General features: G+C 40.7%; 1 long non-coding RNA gene across 1 annotated transcript in view; it reads right to left on the reverse strand.

Annotated features, from left to right (window-relative positions):
• Positions 1-428: 428 nt before the first annotated feature.
• LOC108638938 overlaps positions 429-25,608 on the reverse strand; it is a 45,352-nt gene continuing 20,172 nt past the window's right edge. Inside the window, exon 3 of the long non-coding RNA XR_001920163.2 lies at positions 429-525. This is a non-coding gene — a long non-coding RNA (uncharacterized LOC108638938). The remainder of the gene's footprint in view (positions 526-25,608) is intronic.

Genomic DNA, 25,608 nt, shown 5'->3' on the forward strand with positions numbered 1-25,608 from the left:
GGCTTTCAGCAAAGGATAGTCATGGCTTTTGTTGTAACCTGCACTAATGAGTGGCTGTCTTTGATAGCTCATTCCCAGTCCAGTCAAACCAGCAGAAATCGGCCTTACAGCAAACAAAACTTTGTTTTTTTAAAAACTATTTCTTGGTACATTATCACATAGATCGTTCACAAACTGGTCTAGCCTGGGTTAGTGATCTGGATAACAGCTTTTCTAGTCAGGCTTGAGCTTTGCCCATTAAACTTTGTCTCAAAATCTGAGTATCTTTAGCAAAGAGGAATCTTTCAGTCACACGACTTAGAGTACCAGCCACCACCATGTCTGAAAGGAAAACATTGTTCTACACTCAGAAATCTAACATCCCTCTACATGGGACAAGAATTTCTGCCACTGTTTTAAGACAAATGGCAAAACTCACATTACCTCAGAAGGGACAGAGTAACCTGCTAAATTGTTAGATGCTCTCTTTTTCTTCCAGTCCTGCAGTATCAGTGCAGATGAATCAGCTTCTAAAATTATAGTCACCTGAGAACAGACGAAGTGGAGATTATGAATTTTCAGGTCTTTGATTATGAAAATTTTTCAAGTATTTTCTGAGAAAAAAATCCCTTTAAAGGCTTCAGAGAAACCATCATGTCAAGGGCAATTTGTTTCAGTAAAAGGCTGAGGATTTATCTAATCAAACCTGGGAATGGTTCTCTCTTGTTTTGGTGGGTTGGTTTTCCTGAGCTGTTCAGTTTGCCCTCTTGTTAGATCCTTTCATTCAAGTTAGTAGTTTCCTTAGGTTGGCTGATCTTTATTTCTGCTTTTAATATTCCCTATCGATTTTATTGTAGTGCACTTACATGCTGTTCAACAGTCCCCTATTACTGTAAATAAAATAAGATAAATAACTTGGCTTTCTTTCTGCATTTAAAATGTTTGGCAGCAGCCATCTCCACCCTTAACTGAGCATTTGACAATGTTACTGCCAGTATCTGTGAGGGCAGCTCTGTGTGCCCTCTCATGTCACTGGTATCCATGCTAGTTAGATAAAGCTAGCTTGGAGTTTGCTGATATTACTGGCTGGCTTTATCTAGCAAGCAGAGGTACCAGTAGCATCTGTGCATCTGTTGGATGTGCAGATGGAGGCTGCTGCCCTCTTAGACACCAGCAGCAATAGCAGTGTTAACACGTGCATCTATGACCAAGCAAGATACTGCTTATCTGCAATGTATGGGAAAGTCACTGGGGCTCCCGTTTTCAGCTCAGGCAGGTGTTATTCCTATCTATCACTGACAGGCTTTGGCTTAACTGGTCACTTAAATAACAACGATAAGATCCAAAACACAGCTTCATTTGTTCTTCCCCTTGTGACTCCTCTGCCCTGGCCTGTTCCACTGTCCTCAGGGAGACAACCTGCACAGTCAGAGTAGAGAAAGTGCATTCCTCTGGCTAGCAAGAGTCCAGATGGCATTCCCAGCACCCACAGTCCCTTCAGACTCCTTGGTGCTGGTGCTGTTACCAGCACAGCTGGAGGTCAAAGCTGCTGCTGCAGGGCTGGGGCAGGTCCCCGAGCGGATCCCACAGCCTGTGCTGGGCTGTGCTCCGGGGGTGCTGCCCTGCCTGGCTCTGGGGGCACCACCACACACCTCTCCTGAGACTCACTCCTCCCTTGCAATGGGCCTGGCCTGTGAGCAGGCACATTCCCACAGCTTATCCTGGCTGGTTTGGGTATGGCTAGCACAGCAGCTGACTTGAGTGCTTGAATGACTGCCAGGATCTGCTTAAGGCAGCACAGGACCACCTTCATTGCTAATTCACCCTGGCCGAGACAGATCAGGCTTTTGGTTCTCCCTGAGTGCCCAAGACTGACTGCACCAGGTCTGGGTGGCTCAGTAGTGGTGTCCTCTACCTCTGCCAAGGTTACAGATTCCAGTCTTACTGCAGGTGATGCTCGCTCCTCTTGAAGTCCTGCAGGTTTTCTCCTGTTATGTCTGTAAGCCAGCTCTGAAGATCAAACCTGAGTGGAGGCTCAGATCAACACTGCCAATACTCGTTCTCCGAAAATATACAGATGTATTGTCCTGCTGTGCTTTGCATGGCTGCAGCCCAGATAACCTGTAAACCAGACCTTCACATGGAGTATGTTCACATCCAGACATGCTGAAATGATGCCAACACTTCCTCTAATGTCCCAGATTTCGGAGTGTGCAGTTACTGGTTTTGGCTCACTTTTACTTAAACACATAGTTGAGATCTAAAAAGACTCTGTTCTTTTAAATTCGTTCTTGTAAAAACAAATCTATTCCAGTTAGTTAATACAAACTGTTTTGAAAAGAGCTGTGGAATACCCTTGTAAATATACTGAGAAAGCAAGTAATTAAAATAGTCAAAATAATAAGGAAAAAATCATATGACTTTAAGAAAGCACATAAAGGGTAATCAAGCAGGGTAAAACCAAATAAGATTAATTTGAGTTACAGACTCAGTATATGGTGTATTGTATTCTTTGGACTGAACAGAAATGCATGCTGTGCAAGGGTGTTCTGAACTCCATGAAAGAGTAATCTTTTACACAACCTGTAGTGCTGTGCAAATAAATGTTGTGAGGCAAAATAAATAAGTTTTGAGAAATGAATGACTTTGGCAGTAGTTTGCCAATTAATTAGAACAAAGAGGGAAGTCTAGCAGACAACACAGAGATAAATAAGGAAGAGTTCAAGTTGCCATAACAGCTTTTGGTATCTCTCACTTCACTTTTTGCTAATTCTTCCTTCTCACAAGCTTTGTGGGATTTTCTTTGAAGGGGGAAGGGAGCCAAAAGGATGCAGTAGCAATTCTGCTCACTCCTGAAATGCTATCTCAGGGTCTTTCCTCAAAAAAGGTTAATTGTAACTTGATCCTTTTGTTCTAACAGGGCAATGGAGTGTGAACTAGAATGGAGAAAGAATTAGAGAAGATTTAGTTAAGTTGCATGTATTCTAGATAGCAAGACCTGTTCCCCTAAAGCAGTTAAGGAATTAACCAGTGCAATTTCATAATTATTAGTTATCATCTCTCAGAACCTGTGGAGGATAGGTCAAGTCTCAGAAAACTAGAGGAGGGTGAATATAGTACCTGCTTTCAAGAAAATGGAAAAGAAACCACGTATTTCTCATCCTAACTTTGAACAAGTTATAACTGGAAAGAATAAATTAGGTATTATAACATTTGCAAATTACACCATTTTGGAAGGGACTGGAAATACTATAGCAACACAATTAGAACTAGTGCTCTTGGTAAACCAGGGAAATTATTCCAATTTAACAAGGTCACATTCACCCAAGTGAAATCAAAAGAACTATATATAGGCTGGAGAAGCCAGATCTCCACATACCAAAAAGGCAGCAGAAGCCTGGAAGATCTGAAGGTGATAACATCCACAGTAAATGAGAAGTGAGATGTACTTGAAAGAAAGAAAATCTTGTAAAATGTACTAACAGTAGCACTGCTTGTAGCATGTCAAACATCATTACTCTGCTCTGCTCAGAACTATTGGAGGTTTACCAGTTTACCCAGAATCTGGCTTAATACCATATTTTTAAATAAAAGGTTCAGTCCCACTGGACAGGAACAGGAAGAAATAGAAACCTATAAACTATGAGAAAAGTTTGGAGAAACTGAGTTTGTTTCCTGTACACAATTGAGGGGAGTATGATAACAGACTTCCAGTGAGTAAGAAGCTACTGAAAGAAGATAATAATCCATTATCCACTGAGGTTAGGGCAGGAAATATTGCTTTAATTTCCCAGAAAGGAGATTTAGGTTATCTTTCTAACTATAAACCTAGGCAAACACTGGAACAGGCTGCTAAGGTGTCTGTAGAATCTCCATTACTTGGGGTTTTAAAGAACAGATTAGATAAAAGAGCTGTCAACCTTGTTGGGGATACGTGATCTGCATTCCTCAGCAGAGGTGGACTTACACCAAATGCCCTTTAAGCTCCTTGCCAGCCCTACCATCCTCAGTTCCTGAAGTGCTGTAGTTGCATAGTTTTGTAGTTGCATACACACCCTAATTTTAATGAAAAAACCCATACAAACAAGCAACAAAAAACGCAAAAAAGAAATTCAAAACCGTGGATCCTGGGATTGCAAAGAGTAGAGGAGAGTAAAACAAGTCAGTGTCTTTTTGCTGACTCTGATGATTCCAGATCCAGTTGTGTTTTAATAGAGATACAGAACTTAGACAAGGAAGGAGTAGGGATGCTGAAGGTGGGGAAGGCAGAATTGGGGAATACTCTGCTACCCATCTCAAGGAATCCCTTCAGATGCACGAGCAAGAACTTGGTTGGAGCTGAAAGGAGCACACAAAGGGGTCTCTCTGAGCATCATGACCAGCATTTCCATGTTCTTCTCCAGCATCACAGAGTCTGTGGTTTGAGACAGAGAATCCCCAGAATGAAGCTCAGAGGGTGTGTAAAGGCAGCAACAGAGGAAAGGAAGAGAGTGTTTTAGGCAGATTCCTCCCCTGCACTGAGAGAGCCCATTCCCTACACACTGGTGTCCCAACACAGTGAAATTTACTGGAGATTCAGCAAACATTGGGGAGTAGTTTAATATTTCTTCAACTATCCTCAGATGCTCTTTTCTCCTGTATGTTCAATTATGCTGTGGATTTATTGATAAATAAATCAAGTCTCTGCTTTCAATTTTTGCACTGGGGGAAGCCACAGTTGAGTTCCAGAATTTCTGCATGTGAAATTCTCTTTGGTCTTTGAATCCTCTTGCAGATAAACTACTCTTACCATATTTATGGAATACCAGCATTTCAACACTTATTTTATAACCCATATTCTTCTACCCTTTTGCAAATAACTTCAGTTCTGTCCTGAAAGGCAGCCTCTTTCAGCTCACACAGCCTACATGTTTGTGTCTGTCTGCATTATTTATATCTCTACTAAAGCCATTCCTCTTTTCCATGTTCTTATAATGGTGCCTATCATGCAATATTTGGAGAGCTACTTGTTGTTGCTGATGAGAGTTTGTCCATGCTCCCACCTGAAAGCACAAGCTTTCAGCACAGTTCTGAATTGTTGGGCCTCCAGCAGAGTCTCAGGAGCAGCAGATGTCCATTTCAGGAGTGAGTTATCAGAGGTATCTGGTGAGGTTTGGAGTTTGATCTCTGCTTTTCTGGACGATGCTTTCTAATTTTGAAAACTCACAGTGTTGATGTTTACTGCTAAGCCATCATCATTTGGTAAGTTCCATCCAACAAGACAACAAAGACAGGGCCCACACCATATTTTTCTTGCTCAATTACACCGAGAGAGATGTAGATTTTCTTTAGACAAGTTTTAAAGCAGCTGTTTCTACATATTACCTCTCTGTTTAAAAATATTTGTGTTGCACAGCTGAAGGATGAAGAGAACAGTACTGTCCTCCTTTTCTTCTCTTGACGTATCTTGACCTGGACTAGGAAAGACCCTTCCCAACACCACGTGTGCTGAGGCTCAGAGAGACTCAGAGAGACTCTCCTGACTGTGACATCAGGAGAGCACTCGCCACCCCTTCCACCTCCACCCTCAGCCCTGTGACAGTATCCCAGTGCTGGTGGCTCCACATGCCCGTGGGAACCACGAGCTGTCTGGGGGATCAGAGTGGCAGGAGGTGACAGCTCCAAGTCCTCGCAGAATGTCTCGTTTTGTGGTGCCCTGTAGAGACATTGTAACCACATTTAGATTTCTAGCACAGCACCTTCTGCTGAGCTGCTTACACATCAAAGCAATGCCCAATCCCTGTAGTGGGATACACCTGGGAAACAGTCTGTTCCCAGAAGTTACAAGGAAAAGGCTCCTGGGTTTTCAATATCAATATTTTAGCAAGCTGTACACCCCCAGAGGAGGTGTTTGCTCCCCAGTTCAGTCTGTTGATACTTTTGTCTGAACTAACCAACTCTGCTTTTCACCATCATTTGTAATTACAACCTATAAATATTTTATATTACTTTAAAATCAGGTTTTAAAATATTTAAATGAATTGGGGCTGGTGAATTAGAAAGCCAGGAATTTGAAACTGAGCTTGTCTAATTCTCTGTGCTGCTTTCTCCAGCTTTTAACCGTAGCCCAAACACTCCCAACTTTCTGTAGGATAAACCAATGGGAGAAAATTTTACTTGCAACATATGAGTGGTTTGACTCAGTTATAAGTGTTCTGTGTTTTCTTGCAATTATTTCAGCTCACTGAAACTGGGATGAGTATCCAGGCTGACAAAGTATGAATTTGGATGGATGGGCACCACAGAGGATCTGTCTGGATCTTGTAAAATTTCACAGTTACAGCCGGGATTGATCTGTAAAAGGGGAGCCTGTTGTGATACATCCTGTTGCCACGCTGTGTGCTGTGCCCCATGCAGCACTCCCGGTATCTCCTGAGCTCTGCTTCAACAACAAAAGCACTCAGTGAATCCTTAGAAGATATCCCTTTCCATATTACATCCAGTGACAACATCAGGGCCTACAAAGGATGTTTTCAAAATATTATGTGTTATAGATATGTCATGGCAACTGCCAGTATGTCCCAGAAATGTGCTGAGTCCTGTAGTGAGTGTAGGAATAATCCCAGACTGCACACTCAAAATTTAGTTTTTATTTGGCATTTGAGGTACATATAAAGGAAAGTTCAAGAGCTGAATGCTATTACTTATTACTGTTATGTTTCATTTTACCATAGACTTGCTAGTGTCCTATTTGAAGCTAATTACTAGCAAAGACAATGTAGAGGCCCTCAGTTTAAAAGGCAAAGGAAACTATTATGCTTATCAGAGTTGGTTTTTAGGAAGGTTTTCTTTTCTTAAGGAGCTCAAGCTATAATAGCTTAAGGCTATTATCTTTAATAACTAGCTGCTAGTCTGAATTTCAAACCAAATACTATCACTCCTCTTTAACACAGCTGTCCATTCATCTACCAGCTTGTGCAGTGAGTGCATCTTTCAGGAGAAGAAGAGAAGAAAGCAATCATTGATGAAAGAACATTCCTGTAAACTCTATTATCATTTACAGAGTTACTGACCTCTTATTCTTTCTATCCATGATGTGTAAGGTAAAATTTAAGAAACATTTCTGATATGACACTCAAAGATACTGAATAGCGAAGCACAAAGCATGGTATGAAGCTGTGTCAGGGGAGGTTCAGGTTGGATATTAGGAAAAGGTTCTTCACCCAGAGGGTGTTTGGGCACTGGAACAGGCCCCCCAGGGAAGTGGTCACAGCACCAAGCCTGTCTGAGTTCAAGAAGTGTTTGGACAATGCTCTCTGGTGGGATTCTTGGAGTGTTCTGTGCCAGGAGTTGGACTTTGATGGTCCTTGTGGGTCCCTTCCAACTCAGGATATTCTATGATTCTATGATTAACTGATACCTTTCAAATCTTTTAGTAGAGTTTAGGGAGGTGTGAGGCCAGTGTCTTGTCTCACACTTGGAACTCCTATTAAAAAAGGAAGTTTTGGGCAAACACATATTTAGGATCTTTTCCTTAAATCTAGATCTTGCACTAGATTATTACATTGTGTATTATCCATAGACTGAAGCAAAGTACAGTTTCCCCTATTATCCTACTTAAACCCTAGAAATAGGGTTTATTTCACACACAGTGACTAGGTGGGAGCAGGGAACAGTATGATTGATTTTTGCTGTGACAAAAGCCACCTGGTTCTCCTGGAGAGAGGACACACTTCCTCTTAGCTGAGCTCTTCATATGTTTCTGCTCTACTCAAGTTTATCTAAGGCCATTTTTTCCCCACTTTGACTCTTGGCAAGTCATACTTTGCATTCAAAGGAAATCTGCCCCAGGACTGTAATCATGGAATTAATAGACCTATGCAGGGCTTCCCTGAATCTGCATTCACTGAAAAACCCCGTACCCAGTACGTCTGTGAGGAACCATTCAAGCAGCTGACTCAGAGCATAAAGCATTTGAAAACACTGGCCTTATCTCCTCGAGAGTCGACAGCAAAATTCACGGCCACGTTGAAGGTTCTGGCAGTTCCAGAAATAGTGCCTGCTGAGCAAATAAGGTCAGAGTGGGTGGGTGAAAATAGATTGTTCTCAAAATTTGGCACATAAAACTTTAAAAGTGCTTTATGAAGAGAAATCATTCTCTCAGGTCTTGATCCTGCAAAAGCTCATGTGGGTCGAGTTCTCGAGATCATAAATTTAAAGGTCTGTTTTTGCAGGGTGGGGTTTTGGGCTAAATAAAAGAAGGTGAAACATTAGCTATAGGAGGTTTCACCTTCAAAGGAAGATATCCATGTCTTTCTGTTCATTAGTTTTCCTGTGAGAAAAATACTTGACTAACTAATTATTTTTCATTTGCCCACTCTTTCAAAACTTAAGAAGCAGTTCCTCTAAGGCAGTTGTTTTGATTTTTCCACTTAGGTATTCTAGGAACTTGCTTAAATCATTTGATGTTTGTGTTAATAACATAAAATCTCAGTGATCTGAAATCTTTATGTAATTAAGCAAAATAATACAACTCCCTACATGGAACTAAAGTAGTTCGGGGAAATTCTCAGTGGAAATAAGGATGACTCATTCTTTAAGCAACACTAACAATTAAGTATATATAAACTATCAGTTCCCAGTTGGAAAAAATGGGGACATTTATATAATAAAGGACTTTCTTAATCTGCATGGAAAGATGACAAGGTGTTTGTACCAGCTGAGACTGTATTCTGGAATGTGTTTACCAGTACTGAAGTTTATTCTCAAGAGCAGCATCCAGTGAATAAGACTGTACTGGTGGTAATTTTAAGCCTCACATACTTGTAAAGTCATTATGCTGTCAGTCCTTTCTGGTGCCAAAGTCTGCATGCTGTGCATTTAAGAGTTTAAGATGAAGGATTGAAAAAACTTTCTACATTTAGGCATTTAGAATCAAATAAAAGTTGTGATTTGGGCAAAATCCAGAGAAAGAAAACCTCCTAATGAAAAAGCAGCCTTAGGTGCTATAAAATCACTAACTTCCTGATAGAGGTATATAATTTTGAAACTCTATCTACCATTCAGATTCTTTTTTTGGTGTCAGCATCCCCACTTCATCTGTGGTCTAATCACAGCCGTGTCATTGCATGCCTTGTGCTGGGTGATGGACATTGCAAGCAGTGACACAAGCCCTTGGATGCATTTAGATCACTTCTGCCATTTGGGTTTTTGCCTGTCTTGCTGACATAGAGATCCTTGTGTGGAGGAACTCAGCAACTCCTGACTTAAAATGCCAATGGGGGTCTCTTCCAAATTAATCAGGTATTGGCACCTGTCTCTGCTCCAGACCAAAGTGAGTCATCCAGTCCCCATGCTGAAGGCTATGTGGGCCCTCAATATTCACAGAATATTAAGAGAGGTGTCAGTGATATTGGCAGCACTGCTTGGTGCCTCAGAGCCCTGTTCTTCCCCCTAGCACGATTTGGAATCCCACATTATTTATCTCTTGAGGTATTATACCCTGTTTCCCACTGAAATCTCATATTCTTCTCAACAGGTGGGGACTAAGGCTGTGAGGAGAGACAGCCAGGAACACAGAGAAGGCTGTGAGGGCCAGAACAGTCCTTTGGCTCCTGCCTCCCAGAGCTCTCCTGTGCACGGTGGGGCAGCAGCATCGCCCCAGTGCAGGGCAGTGTGGGGGGACACACTGCACTGGGAGACTCTCAGATACCACAGGGGTGGGACTGCACAGTGACCAGGGCCAGGCACCTCCTCATAACCTCTCTGCTGCAAGCGCTCCCATCTAAGAACCACTCAGATGGCAACAACAGCAGCTTTGCTGAACCCGGGGCTTTATGAACACCAGCACCTCATCTGTTCTTTCATGCCTTGACTTTTCAGAGGCAGGTTGTCAGGAGGGACAGTGTCTGTTAAACACACAGCTCAACAGACACAGCTCTCCTGACAGTGCCACACCCGTGTGTCTCTGCTTACACCACACACCCGGTTCCACTGCCTCCTTCCTAAGGAGGGAGATGGTTTTTAAACTGATACAAGATTTGATCCACCGTGTTTATAACACATATTGGATGAACACTAATTTACAGGAAGTCTTTACAAGTGGAAAACCTTGCTAAAACACATATTATTGAATGGATATCTTGCTGTGCTTGGATCAATGAAGCTTATACTGTGGCTTAGGTCTAATCTTACGACAATTCAGCAATTGAATCCCCTACGTCAGGCTGCTGGCAATGTTGCAGGATGCATTTTGTATCTACTGATTAACTGTGTTCAGTTTGTGCATAAAATGAAAAAGAAATCAATGAAAACACTTAGAAAACTAAAACAGAGAAAGACATGGACATATCAAAAGCAAAAAGAAGAAACAGCCCTGTAGATTCTGTAGTGAAATTGGGAATTCTTGGTATCCTGGAACGATTGGTGGGTCATCACACTGAAAATTTAATTTTTAAACATTTAGTGCTTAAACTCCTGAAATATCAGCAACTCTGGACACGTGGTAACTTTTTACAGGACCACTGCAAGATGTCCACTGGGAAGCTGTCAGCCAGCAGACAGGACTGTGATGATAACATGGTCAAGAAATGTTTCAGACTGGATTCCTGGAATCATGTAATTGTGGAAATGGGCACAGGAATTGAGGTCTCTAATGCTTTGATACACAGTTGTAGGCAGTGAGAGGAAAGAGGCGACCCTAAAGCTTTTGCTTAGGGGAAAAACTTCAATCACATCTAATGCCTAATTAGATACTGGGAACTACACAGAGGCAATCTGAGTGTACTCCACAGAAAAACAGGCAATGTTAGTTTGGGTTGCTCAGGGAACCACTTGTTATGAAGATGGACCTGAGAATTCAATTCTTGCTATTAAAGTGTTTTGGAAGTGATTTTCACTGTTGGATTAATCTCCAAATGGGAACAAATGTGGGCATAGCAGCCTGGATTTTGATCTTGCAAAGCATTCCCAAGGTTTGTCACTTGGTTCTTGCTAAGTGGCTTCATGCAGCCAGGGATACATCTTTGCATGTGTATTTAATGCTTTTGAAAGGTGCTCAGCTGACAGTCTCAGAGGATGACTCCTGGGCACAGTCTGCCTTCAGATATGTGCGAGTCACTCCTCTTGATATGAGTGAGAACTGCCTTTGCTTATGAGAGATGTAGGCAACTTACATTTTACTCCTGTCTTTCCTCTGTTACTTTGACATATTGGCAACCCCGAACCTTCCCCTTTTTAATTATCACTTTTAATTCTTACATGATTCTTACATGACTATCATAGTGTGCCTACTGGAAGTCAGTGCTGGAGCTGCAGCTCTCTGAGCACAGCTTGCTTCATCATTTTAATCTTTTTTCTTTTCTTTAGACAAGCTTCAACATCCCTTGATGATGTCTATAATTCTCTTCCAAACACCTCTACTGAGTACATTATTCTGTATTGGTCTATATTCTTACACCTTGATCTGATGCAGGATTATCTCACATTGGATTTATGTTCTGGTGTCTGTTTTTGTTCATGTATCTCTTCCACTGCTTCCAAATGTGTCTGCATTGCTAAGTTCCTGTTCAGAGATTGATGCTTCCCTTCTCAAAGACCCAAAATTTCTTTTGTTTCTTTGATCTTTGGCCACTGTTTTTGTACACAGATGTAGCTTCCAGTTCCTTCTGTTTTATCCCAGTATCCAGTGGTGGTCACAGCACCATCTAGATTGAGCTTGGGCAAAAAAAATGCAGGTATCTGGAGCAGCAGATTGCCATTGGTGTCAAAATTGCCAGGGCCTGGCTGTGGGGGATCCCTCTGTCCTGGGTACCCCAGAGCCACACTGACAGCTCCTCCGGATGCCACAGGAGAGGACGGGGCAGGCAGGGAGTGGGGAGAGGGAGCAGCACCATCCTCCCTGCTCCTCCCATGAAGCAGAAGGTGCTGCCTTACTGTCCACAAATCTCTTGTTCCTCAGTCCTGGTTATTTCCTTCAGAAGAGCAAAAATTAAATTTGCCTGCACTTCTGAGAAACCAGGAGCTTTTTTCTGATGCCATAAGACTGAAGCATTGTCTGCTCTACACTTGCCTTTATTTTCCCCCCTTCCATTTCCATTGCTTAGGCTTTGTCATGATTTGAATCATCTGCTCTCTGAGAGTAATCAGATTAAAATATTAGGTTTCTACATTTGAGATTTCCTTTCTTGACACTCACAGAAAAGAACTGCAAGATGAGGTAGTTCCTCAAAAACTGCAATCACAAAGTCCTGTATTTCCCCAAATGAGTTGGAATTCTTGTCTGTTCTCTAAACATCACTTCCATAGATTATTTTACCACTACCATTACAAGACAATGCTAACAAGTTCTTCTGAAGCTGTACTGATTTTCTAATTTATTTTCTATTTTAATTTAGGCTAAAAGTTAACCATAGACTTCCCACTTTACAATCTATTGCTTCTCTGACAGAAAATCATCTTCTGTAAGTGTTATATTTGTAACCTAACAGGACACAAGTCAGAAAGGGATTTTTGGTTTTCAGAGCTACGCTCAAAGGTTAATAACTGCAGTTTGTAGTGCCAAGTACTTTTTCCTGTGATGTTACTGTGAGCGTGCAAGCAAATCCAACTTTTCTCTCTAGTGGAAAAAAATCAGAGAACCTCAAGTGGAAATCATACTGAATCTGCAAAGATGCTGATGTGCTAAGAAGCTGGTCAGGCCTTAGATGAGATGAAAAAAGGCCTCCACTTCCTAAGAAATAAAGATTCAGGTGAAGAAGATGAATAAAGTCCTGCGGATAAAACGGAAAGTAAAGATTCAGCTCTTGTTTCCAATAAAGTGCTGCTAGAGGGTCTCCCAAGAGATTTCTGTTAGTCCATGCATTTTAGATTCCTGAAGTTTCATTGTTTCATCACAAAAAACGATGGAATAGCATAAACTAATGTCACAGCATATACTCTTGCCTCGGTATCAGCTGTCTAAAATCTTTAATGTTGACGAAGATACTACATCTCATTGTTTGTAGCTTGGTGTAGGTTCATTTTTCACCACAGAGCTAATGGATTCTTTCAGGCTTGCAGGCCTGAGTGAGCTGGACAGGTGAGGGTTGGCAACTGCCCCTGGCAGAGATCCATGACATGGGTACAACTCAACAGCTTTCCTATAGTTTGATTTCAAATATCATAAAAGCACATTTTGATAACAGATTAGTGCATCGTATACTTAGTGTAACATTGTATAAACTCTGATTAACACATTTACATTTTATCAGTAAATGTAGCCACATATACACAAAACTGTTTGTACATTAAACAATGCTGACAGGAACATGGTAATGTAAGTGTATGTGTCCCTCCTTTGGTACATAAAGAGTAATTTTTGTTGTGTTTAACTGCAACAGCCACATTTTTATTAATTGGTTATAAATTCCCTTAGCATAGGACTGCTCAATTATTATTAATTGTTCTTATCCTCAAAGAAACAAGCCCATTAGGCTCCAGAGAGCTGTCTCATTGCCACTGTACATCTGTGCATAGATTGAAGGTGGAGAATGATTCAGCAGCACTCAGCTTCAGTCAGCCTGGGCTTCTCCTCCATGGGTGCATTTATAACCAAAAAACCAACAATCAAAAGGTAAAAGGGCAACAGCAGGTTTTCTCTAGGGCTGCATCCAAACCCCAAACCACATCAGTAGTGGGGTCTTCCTCTTCTATTCCCCTGGCAGCTCTTTTACACATCTTGAACTGTGTGTGAACATTTTATGTGGAGGAATTGTGCCAAATGATCTTCCTGCCCTGCTGGGGGCAGGTGCAAAAGGGAGAGGGTATTTGTCCCTCCTCGTGGACACTGGAGTTCTTGGGAGCAGGCTGGGAAATATCATTGCTCGGGCATCCGAATGCTTATAATTTTACAGGTTTCTGACTGCCCTGCAATGTGCCTGATCATTTCCAGCACAGGTTCAAGCACGCTGCCTTCAGCCATGCTGTGGCTTGGGGGTGCAGCTGGAGGTTTGCTCCCATGTTTCTGTGCTACAGGTACTAAGTGCTGAAGTCATATTAAAGTGTTCCCCCTGCCCAAACAGGTTTCTGTCACTGAGCTCTAACCAGCTGCTGTCTCACTGCACAGCACATACTTGTTATTTTTGCTGGTCCCCATCATTTTCATCCAGCAGGTGTTGACAGAGTGACGTCAGTTCCTTCTCATTTCTCACAGCTGTACTCAGGATTTAGCAAAATCTCGGCTTTTAATCTCAAAGATTATAATTTTCAGGAAGCAAGAAGCACTCTTAAATCTTTGGAATTTAGTTTGGATGCTTTAATGTAATTCTCACCTTTCAACTATTGGTTTCACCTTTGCCTTTCATTCTTTTGAGTTGTTCCTTGTCATGTTCTAGTTCAGAAAACATTAAAAGTAACCTTTTCCTAATGTTACAAGATATCAGGAGAATTGTCTGGCGGAGTAAGGGAAGTGTTTAATTTCAAGGGTGGGGGGTGAGGGGCAAGTTATCATTTGACTAGTACAAAGGAAAGGAACTATGTCTAGAGGCAAGGTCCCTGAACTGGAGCTTGGGGAGTGTCCTCCCAGCTCCACTGTGTGAACTTCTTTTTTCTCTTTTAAGTTTTCTATATCTTATTTACTTAGGCTTCAAGTTCTTTTGGGTAGAGGCTCTATCATGCACCAGTGCATTACCTGAAACTGTGGGGCCTTGAATTTTAATTGGAATGTCTGGGTACTGCAATAATTGGGGGGGGGGGGGGGGGGAGGAAAGCTCTAGTCATTGGCTTAGTGTAGGAAACAGGCAAGTCTTCCATCCTCTGATCCAGACTCACTCCTAAAGGAACTCTGTTCATCATCTCAGCCTTTTACCACAGTTTGAATTTGGTTCTTTATATGTTTGCACACCAGTAAAGTGTATGTTGAAATTCTTATCTCCCTCCTAGGGGTGTTATTAGGTTTAATACATTAACATGTATAAGTACTTTTAGATGCTTGGATGAAAATAGCTATAGATATACAGTAACACTCTGCATTAATGGCAAGGCTCAGCATTAATAATAACACCATGGAAAGGGAAAGGGGGCCTTGCATCTGAGATAGAGCCCCTCTGAGGGCAGTACAAACCACAGGGGCATCCCAGTCCAGGATCTTATGCTGGGCAGAGCATGTATTCCTGGTGTTGAGTGAGAGGAACATGCTGGTGAGCAAAGCACACCATGGTGGGGCCTGTGCTCGCCACTGGGAGCTGGAGATCTGGCACATCCCTGTCCTTCCAAAATGCAGAGCCACAGTCACCCAGCCCCACACTGCTGCAGCAGGGAGTCTGAAGAGATTTAATTGCTCCAGTTTTAGAATTGGGTAATTGTAGCTGGTCAAAGTGTTTCAGCACTGAAGTAATAATTAACCATGTAGTGCACTGGTTCTCCTGACAGCCCTGCAGTCGGGCTTTGCAAAGCTGATTTCCTTCTCTATTAATATGCATTTACAGCAGAATCTACACCACTGACCTTATGTCTTAATGATCATTTGGGTATAGGAAAGGATGCAAGTCAGAACCCCAGAGGTTAAATGTATCTAACTGCACAGCAAAAGAATACCATTTGGTGTGGGAACTAATCTCAGTTCACTTTGAAAAAGAAAAACCTTCATTACATGAGATAATTTTTAAATGCCAAGATCATCTGTTTAGGAAACTCATTAAAGAGATTTTGTATTTCTGAGTTCCTAGGCTGTTCAGGTGAACCTTTTTTCCTGTAAAAGCCATATAATGCAGACACTAAATATATGACACGAATTGATTCAGATTTCAGATTTCAAAAATTTTCCTTGCTAGAGCTACATAACTGCAAGTCACTGTGAAGAAATTCCTGGTGTAAAATATGAGTCCAGTTGCTTGAGGACTGAAAGATGCAGCAATAACATTGAATAGATGAGAAGCTACAATGATTCTGAGTAACATGACTTTGAGAGAACAAAAAGAAAGAGAGAAAGGCAGAGTTAATGAAGCTGCCTGGCTGTTTGGGACAAATCCTGCAGACACAAGATATTTATAAGACTCTTTTCGGTTATGGTCTGATGGATCCATAGTTGAGTTCAATTAGATTAAATACCTGGGATCATCAAAGCCTTTGTGAGGCAGCTGACAAGGATGTGTGGGCTGTGTGCCTACAGGGAGCATTTGGAAAGCATGGAAAGATCAAGTTGGGCACTTTTCTGCCAATGGGATTAATTCACTCAGCAGGGTCAATCTCATCTGTGTTTTATAAGAGAAAGAGACTGCTTTGAAGAAGGTGACATGTTAGAAAAGTAAGAAAATGAGCTAATCTTAGGGGTTCAAGTGTTTCAAAGTCTTATATTTTCATTGTTTTGTTTCAGTTTGAAATCCTCCACTAAAAAGTTTTACAGCAGTTATAAGGTCTTCTGCGTCACTTAGATTCCCCTCAACAGCAGAACTGGGCCAATCCCAACCTGTTTGTTATATTTTGAGTCTCTAGGAGCTTGTCATGAAAAGGGCAATTGCTCTTTTTTCAGCCACCAATCCACGAGCACAGCAAAGCCCTCAGCCAGGGATAGAGCAGGCCGGGCATGCAGAGGAGCTGACACGTCTGCTGGAGGGGAACCTGAGGCTGCTCACCACTGTGGGCTGCTCTCCTTCAGCAGATCTTCCACTTAAAGATGGCATTCACACTCTTACTGCCATTACCAGGGATACAGTACCAAAGAAAGTTTGGGTTTTATATGCAGAGACTCAAAGTATTATGAAATATGACAGTGAAAGAAAAGATACGGAGGTAAAACGTTGTTGAAAAGTCCATGTAAAGCAAATATATTTGCAGAGAATTTGCACAAGTTCCATCCCAGCGCTGCACCTTGAAAAAAAAAAGGATTAATTTGGAAAAAGAGAACAGGAAATATCACTATATTCAGAGCATTGTTCTGCTGAGGAAAAATAACCTATTTAATTAAAGTAAATTGACTAATTTGAAGATGTCTGGAAGCTATTTCTGGACAATATTAAGGTGAAGGATAAAATGTATATTTTATAGGAAACATGGAAAATGATATCTTCTCTGATGATTGGCCAAAAGTATTTCATGTGAAACATGTCTCTTAACGAAACTGTTCCCCCAAATAATGATTACAAGGTGTTTCAGGAAATATTTAAGTCTAATTTAGCTTTATTACCAGTGTTCTAGGTTAATGAAAAGCATTCCCTATGCAGCTGCACATTGCCTGATGTGTTTTTTCTCACTATGTATCTCATAGCATAAACCATAAGAATATTATAAAACCCCAACATGCTACAGGTCGTAATGTACTTATAAGCTGGTGGAACAGTGTTAGCACAGAACAACCCTGCTCCAGCACTCTCCTCTTAGCACCAGGAAACAAGTGCAATTATTTGTGAAGCACTATCTGTGTTCTTCATTTAAGAAAGGAAAAAAAAATAACAGTGAAACATCCCAATTAAGGCGCCGAAGCACTCGGGAGCCATTTACCACCCTAACCCCTTCCTAATGGAGACTTTTTTCACTTGAAGCACAGCATACTGCATTATGTCTCTGCACTTTTCAAAGAACACCTCCAAAGAGATCTGCAATGCTAAGGTATCTGCATGCATTGATATGGTAATCAAATGTAAATGTCATAGCAGGTTACCCAAGATTATGTATTTTACAGCACAATTACATTCTCATTAAATTAATACAGGAATCTTGCATTAGCAAGTCACACTTGGTAGCAAATACCTGCTAAATGGTTGTCTGCTACAGTGCAGAAAAATGCAAATTTTGACTGATGTTGAAATGCACAACCTTGTTGTCATAGACAAACAATAAAATTCCAGCTGATCTCTTTCTTAGTGGTTTGTGGGTTGATTTTTCGTTACCTAATTTCTGTGTTACAGCCTGAGTATGTGAAACACTGACCTGCATTTCAATATGTGCTAGAGAAGAACCCCAACCAGCTCCCAAAAGGAAGTACTGTGAAAATGGTAAAGTTTTCATGTCCAAGGGGTAAATGTTTGAATGATTTATGTGTCTAATACTATGCCCTCTTATCTTGGGCACACGTCTCCAAGTTCCAAACTTTAGTAATTTCCTGACTTAGGATTTTGTGTTGCAAATTTAAAGGTGGAAGAACTGATTGTCTTCTTCACAGCCTTGAGTCTACCTCTTGGCATGCTACATGGTTCCCTGCATTAATGATTTGTTCCTTCCAGTTGACAGTACAGAGCTCTGGGCATTTGGCACTGAACACACCAACTGTGCTGGGTTACTTTGATACAGAGAGCTGGAATCCCTTTTTTACTTTTTTCTTGCTGCAGCAAAGGAATCCCCTACTTTCAACTTCCTGACAAGAAAAATGGAGAAAACCTTGTATCCTGGTGAAAACTCCAGAAGTAATTAGCATTCTAAAGATTTCCATCCAGAAGCTGTGTCCTTTCCCCAGAACTCTCCAGGAATGTTAACTCATTATGTCTAATTGGGCTCTTTGATACACTGGGAGACATTCTCTAACCTGAAATGCTTTCATAAGACATGCTGGATGCTGTCACCTTTCTCTAGGAACTGAAAAGAGACTGCTGCAAGTCATGGAGGCCACAGCAAAATACAAACCAACGTGATGGAAAGCTGGGGCCATTCCCTTGGCTGTGGTAGCTCACAATAACTTTCACAAAGTCAATACTGCTACACTTAATTACTCGGAGTAAAAAAATTTGGGTCCATATTTTCATCAGCCTTCCCAAGCAATAGAATCTTTGTGGCCCACAGCACAGTCTTCATGGTGGCAAGAACAGAATTAACTCTGGCGGTGGAACCAGCCCAGATCGATCGCTGAAGTAAAAAGCCTTGTTACTTACAAAGACAGACTGGCATTAAGTATGCACAAATCATAGGCTGAGCCGGGAGAGCCTTTGCTACAGCTATTGTCAAAGGCAATGAAACAAAGTATTTGTGTAGATTCGGTTCTCATCACAGATATTAATGCATACAAAAGCTTTTTGGACTTCTTTCTACAGCCACAAACCTTAGCTCAGTCCTTAATCTCATGATTTGGCCTCAAACTTACAAAAAAAAAAAAAGCCGGCCGTGTAGCATTTGCAGCTGTCTGCACCATAATTCATAGTGGAACATTCATTTCTGCTTGATTTATTGATGGTGCTCACTTAAATCTTCTGTAGCACGATAGATTGCATCTCAGTAAAAAGGGCCAAACCAAAATGGTATTTGGATGAAGTATAAAGCTTTAGACCCTGACCTGAGCACATTCCTAAGGCTCAATGACTTCATCATCCAGCCATTGCTAAATTAAAGCTGAAGAGTGTAGGAAGTTGTGCGTAGCAGATGCAAATGTATTTTATATAGAATGTGCTAACTTTGACTATTTTTTTGGTATTGTTTGCACACCCAAGGAAAGTAATATGAATTTATACAGATTCTCTGTGGGTGTAGGAAATGCACACTCAACTAATAAAGGAAACTACATACATGAAAATTCAGTTTTCTTGGAATTTAATCAAATTCATCTATGTGAAGTAGACATCACTTGCATATATATATATGAGTTATTTTTTTCTTCCAAGTAAAAAAAAAATCAATCCTCATCACAAGCCCATCTTAAGAGATCTATTATATGAGTTAAATAGTAGCAAAATGCATAAATTACATGGAAAATTCTGTGGAGATGTCCTTGCATGACAAAGATCAAAAGTTTGTAAAGCCAAAGCTGAATACATTTATGAAAAAGAAAAAAGTTCCAGTGTCTGTTCTGGAACTGAAAAGATTTGGGAAAACAAATCTCCTGTATGTTGAGAAAGAGGTAAAACAGAAAGAAAACTTGAAAGCTGCCTCATACAGTAACATTATCTGTGATCTGCATTTTAAGACTATCTTCAGAAAGAATCAAGTCAAAACAAGGATTATCAATACAAAAGTATCATCAGCAAGGATAGAATTTTATGGGCCTTCTTCCATGCACAGACAAAGAGAAATGAATGTGCAAGTAGGAGGCTGAGAGAAGATTATGACATTGCATGGAATAATTGTGCTTTTATGTCCACATATAATTTCCACATATAAATGAAGAAACAATCGACTCAAACTCAAGGCATCCTTGCTTCTTTTTCCCTTTGTCTGTCACTCTGATGAAGAAATTACAAATTTTCAAGTGATGAAAAATACCAGTTCACAAGGTATTCCTCATTCAGCATCAGAACTGCTAAACTGTGCTGGATTATGTAGGGATTGAGAACAACCAGGGCAAGGACCGTGAGCATGGTCTGGATTTCTGAACAAACACAAAGGGCCTCCACTTAGAGAAATGAGAACATACATAAAATGGCTGCTAAAAGGATAAAACCTGTGTAAAATGGTCATTCATGAAAAGCAACATTCAGTGATGAAATAGCATTGCAGTTACTGTGGCATGAGCATCACAGCTCTCACCTTGCTTCACATGCTGCTTTTCACCCAGTCTTAATTTCCAGTGTCATTGCCCAACAAGGTGAATGTTTGGGACATCTTTTCCACCTATTTTTTTTTGATGATATGTGTTACACCATTCTTAACTCTTGTTAATGAACAGTTGGCATTTTTTTCTATTTCTGTATGAAAGTCTCTCTCTTTTTTTTTTATATGAGCACATACATTTTCACTCATTATATTTGACCAAAAACTTCCCATTTTTATTTAATGCTTTCTTTATTTACTATATCCAGATATTATAAATTAATAGAAGCAGCATTTTCATTATAATGAGCATGCAGCTATTTCAACCTGATTGACCTTGTTACAGCTTGTCTTTCAGTTTCTTAATTAAAAAGATGCAATTTTGTTTCCATAAAGCACCTAAGGAAGATGAAATTCTGAGCCAAAAATAAACTAAACCTCTTCTGAAATTTATAAAGAAATCTCTTATCGTATTCCAATATGAAAGGTCATCGATTTACTGCCTCTGACTAATTATAATAAATTTGGAAAACAGAATGTTTCTTACCTTCATTAATATTTTTCATTACTATAGGGATAGAGGTCTGAGATTTGGACAAAACAAGAAAAGTCATATTAGTAGAGCATCATTCTTTCTCTCTTTTGAGAATCTACTGAAGTCCTCAGAGAGGCAAGATATCTAAGAATGTGCTTAAATGTCCCCTGTCAGTAAAGCACATCAGAATATTCTCTTTGCTTGGAGATTTTAGGTATCTTTTTACTGTACTTGGTTGAACTGAGGAATCTTTCTAAATTCAGAGAGGGAGCACAATTTGTACTGTATGAAGACAGACAAGGGAGGGAAATATAAATACAAATTTCAACTTCCTCATAAAAAGGAATCTTACCATTATTTGTTGAGTCCATTTTGCAGGAATGAAAATAGGCCATTTATACATATTTTCAAAATGCTGCATTGACAGTGGTGCTTTGTAGAGAGGATTTGCTCATTGAGGTTTCCTTTCCAGAGTCCACCTTTGGGGGGTAAATTCTGAAAAGCAGCTGTGAGGCTTCCTATCAAAATGGTTTTGGGATCAGCATTTCAAGGAGCAAAGGATATGCTCCAACTGTTTCACCTAATCCAGCCAAGCCCAGCAATGTCCAATATGTGATTCCAAGGAGGTGTCACAGATGTTGTGACCAGTTTAATTGTCAAGGCTCTATTACTTTCTACCTAATTTCATAAGCATTTTACAAAAAGTAATGCAAGACATTAAATCAAGCCTTGCACACGCAGCTTAAAAATAAACTCAGGACTGTAAATGTTTATATTGTCAATAATAACATTGCAAACCCAAACTAAGCACAAGCAAGTGTAATGTTACCTGGCATATGAAATTCCAGATCAGAGTTAAAGCCCTTAGAAAGCAATGGCAGTAAGCCTGTCCACTGCCATCAGTCAGCTTGCTAAATACCAAAACAAATGCAGGTCATTCTGAAAGCTGGTTTTGCCTGGTTTCTCCTGGAAACCTGCATTGTGGCACTTTTAATTTTTCCCTGAGAGTCAATTAAAAAAATGAATGCAGGAGGAAGGACATTTTGCTGAGAGAAAAAGTATCTTCTCAATCTTAGATGATTATGGATTTAATGACTCATTTCATGAGCTGACACTGTTCCGAATGGCTTTAGTTAAGAAACCATCAATCACTGCTTGAAATTCAGCTTCTGCTTGAAATTCAGCCCCAAGTATTGGCCTGCAAACAGTTAACAGCCGAGGTGGATGATGGAAGATGGAGAGCAAGGCTGTGGCAGGAGGTGCCATGATTTTGTAGAGCCTGTTGTCTGCAGAACCAGCGTGTCCATTGCCCAGCCCATTCCAGAGGAGCTGCACAGTGCATTTCTGCAGAGCACAAACCGAGGGAGGGACTTTCATGTTGGGGCTGCACGGACAGAGCTGGCAACTCTCAAACGTCGAGTGTTTAGTTCCAGCTGAAGGACAACTTGTCAGCCACCGTCAGGGAATGACACTGAATGACGTCCGATTCATCCTTGCCACTAGATGACAGCACAGCAACACACATCTAGGAAGGAACCAGTATTTTGCTACGGGTTAAGAATTCGTGGAGAAACAGGTTTTGGGAATTTTAGGACAAGCCCCATGGAGGGAAGAGATGGCATGTAATTTCTGTGTCTTTGGACTTCACCATCCAACATGAACAACGAGAAGGAACCTGCATGATGTCTGTGCTGCTGGGCAGGACAGAGAGCCTCAGGTACCTTGGACTGCTGCCCAGCTGGATGGTTTCTGGTGTCTGTGAAGGTAAAGCAGAAGGTGTGGGAGCGTGATGGTGAGCAACTGTCAGTGGCAAAACACAGACATGGCTACTAAATCCAAACGTCTAAGGAAGGTATTTGGTACAAGAAGAAACTGTGGGCATCCTTTTGAGATCAGATGACTTAGGATGTTCTAATTTGACAAGTCTTTTCTCAGTGCTGATCTGGAAACTTCAGTGATGCAGTAGACCTTTATTGAATGACTAGGGAACTGGTACTGATGGATGCTTTTGGCTGGAAAACACCAATAATTCTGCCATTATTTCATGCACACTTTTTGGCACACCCAGGATTTCTGGTAAAATGTTCAGCTTCTTTTAGTTGTTCTGATGAGAAATTAAAGATAATTAAGGGGAAAAACCTATGAATTCAATTTCATCAGCATTAGTTCTAGGGAGTTAACCCAAACAAAAGTCTTTCTTTGTTTCTTCTCTTTTTCTCTACTCCTAGTTACACTATTCTTCCAACAAGGGAAAGGATGAGGCTATCACACAAGCAGGTCTCTTCTCCAAACTGCTATAACCTAGTCCACTCACTGGTGTGCCCCATGCAGGGAGGTGGAATACAGGATCTACTGAGATCCTCTCAAATCCCATTTTTCTTTCTCAAGTCACTATAGTCCTTGAGTTTGAATGAATACAATATTTAGCTCTGTTAATTCTTCATTCCCAAAGAAGGAAGATCTAGGAGTAGGTCAGTATTCTCGTGTCACAAGACAGGGCTTTACAACACACTCTGAGGAGAAGGGTCTCATGGTGGAATAATCTACAAGTAATTAACTTTCCTTCAAATGAATTCTTGGACTGATCTCCCATTCTTGTGCAAGCACTCTACTTTCAAGATATTCTGGAGTCACTTCCAGTCTCTTTCCTGTCCTCTGCCTTTTCCCAGAAATTCCTGAACATAAGACTTCTTTTGCTTGTCAAAAAATATGGTACATTCCTGTGAAAAGTTTTGCTTTTGACAAACCACTGCTTTTCCAAGAAATACCCTCTCGTTTCCAAATCTTTTCCAAACAAAAACCAGGGAGAAGTTTTATGGTTTTCTGTGAGGCAAAAAAAAAAAAAAAGAGGAAGAACTGTAGATTTAATTTTAATGTAACAATTTAAAACCCCTATTAAAAAAAACTGTCCTGCTTATCTGTCCTTCCTTAAAGACATCCATGTCTAATACTCAGTTATTGGGGTGTTTTCCTCCATGTTTGGTCAACATCCCTTCTACTGCATATTTGTACCTATTTACCACATACAGGTGGTGACACAACAGGACTTCAATATATTAGCATTTTGTGACCAATTCTTAAACATGTTTACAATTTTCCTCATAATCCTGCTTTCTTTTAAAGGACAAGGAGAAATTACAGCCCACTGAGAAAAGAAGGAGAAAATAGTTTTGTGTGGGCAGAGAATAAGTGTATTCCAGAATTTCGAGGCTTTTCCTTTCATCTAGTTCTTTTTATTTGATAATACAGCTGGTTGATACCATACAGGGAGTACTTTATCATTGGCAAAAAATGTGTAGGAGAAAAAAACCCCAAGCATGCCATTAATTGCTTATAAATATATGCTCTCAACCCTAGCAATCAGCCTTCAGGATTTCTAACCTCTAAGTTCTGTTCAATTCCTTCATTTGAATAAAATTATCAACTTGTATCTTTTCTAGCATGATTAAACACATTGCTTGCAGGCAGGTTATGATTAAATAGGAAAGATTTGCATTTTTTGAAGTACACAGTCTGTGTTTCTCTCTGTAGGTGTGTCTGTGTGTACACATGTCCCCACATAAACTTACACGTGTGTGTGTGTGCATGTCTGCACGTGGACAGGGGAGTGGGGAGCAGAAACGAAAACCCAAAGCTAAGTTAGATGGACTCATCTAGATGTTGAGACCAGGTATTTCAGCCTTCTGCATCCACTGTGACAGCAGGAGAATTCAGTACTGGATTTCTCAGGGAAGTTTAACATCCGGGATGCTGAGCCTTTCTCACTCTTCCAAACACAGCTTAAGGAGCTCAGCTGGAGGTTGTTATTTCTTACCTAGAAGACCTGTGTTTTAAAAGCAAGTAGGAATAAAAAAGAAACTCTCTCAGCCTGCTGAAAGCTTTTCCTTTAGACAGTCATGCCCTGCATGCATATGGTCGCACCTGCAAACACTACAGGCACATTGGTGCAGGCCTGTTGAAAACCCGGCCATAAAAGTAATTTTCCCCAAAGCCATGGCTATAAAAAAAATTTTCCTTACCAAAATGCTACATGCTTTTAAATCTGTTTATATTTTCCTTACTTATTATTTACTGTAGTTTCCCCTCCAGCCTATGAAGTACCAAGTGACCAAGGCTGTGCTTGAGAGAGACACAAACATTCTCTCACATTATGATCTGACACTGATGTGTTCTGATATTGAAATAATGAATGAGAAAATTAAGTGCCAGTAATATGACATATCAGCATATAATGGGAAAAGCTACATGAGAGAGGGCACAAAGGGAAGTATCTCATGTCTGCTCACAGGTAATTGGGGATGAGGGGGGAGCTTCTTCTGCCTGTGGCAACTGAGTCTGAACTTCACTTCGCCATCACTTGGCTGGTTTAACACTGATATAACAGTCTGGAATTAAGACTAACTGACACTGCTAAAAAAGAGGGCAAAATGAAGCCTCCTCAGACTGAATATCATCCTGTTGATCTTCTTTTACTTAGAGTCTCTAGCTTTTTTCTGCCTGTGGCTGATTAAATAGGAGGTCTCTTGTCCTTCTAGGGTAGGACACTTAATGTGAGGTTGATGTTCATCTTGCAGTTACCCAAATTGCTTGGCAATGGCATCCATAAGGTACTAACATTCTTTAATAAGCCAAATGTGTATTTGGGTATGTTGGAAAATTGGTTGAAAAGACTAAGAAAAGGTGGTTAC

The sequence above is a fragment of the Manacus vitellinus genome, unplaced genomic scaffold (assembly GCF_001715985.3).
Source record: "Manacus vitellinus isolate BGI_N305 unplaced genomic scaffold, ASM171598v3 scaffold_14_pilon, whole genome shotgun sequence".
Taxonomy (NCBI): Eukaryota; Metazoa; Chordata; class Aves; order Passeriformes; family Pipridae; genus Manacus; species Manacus vitellinus.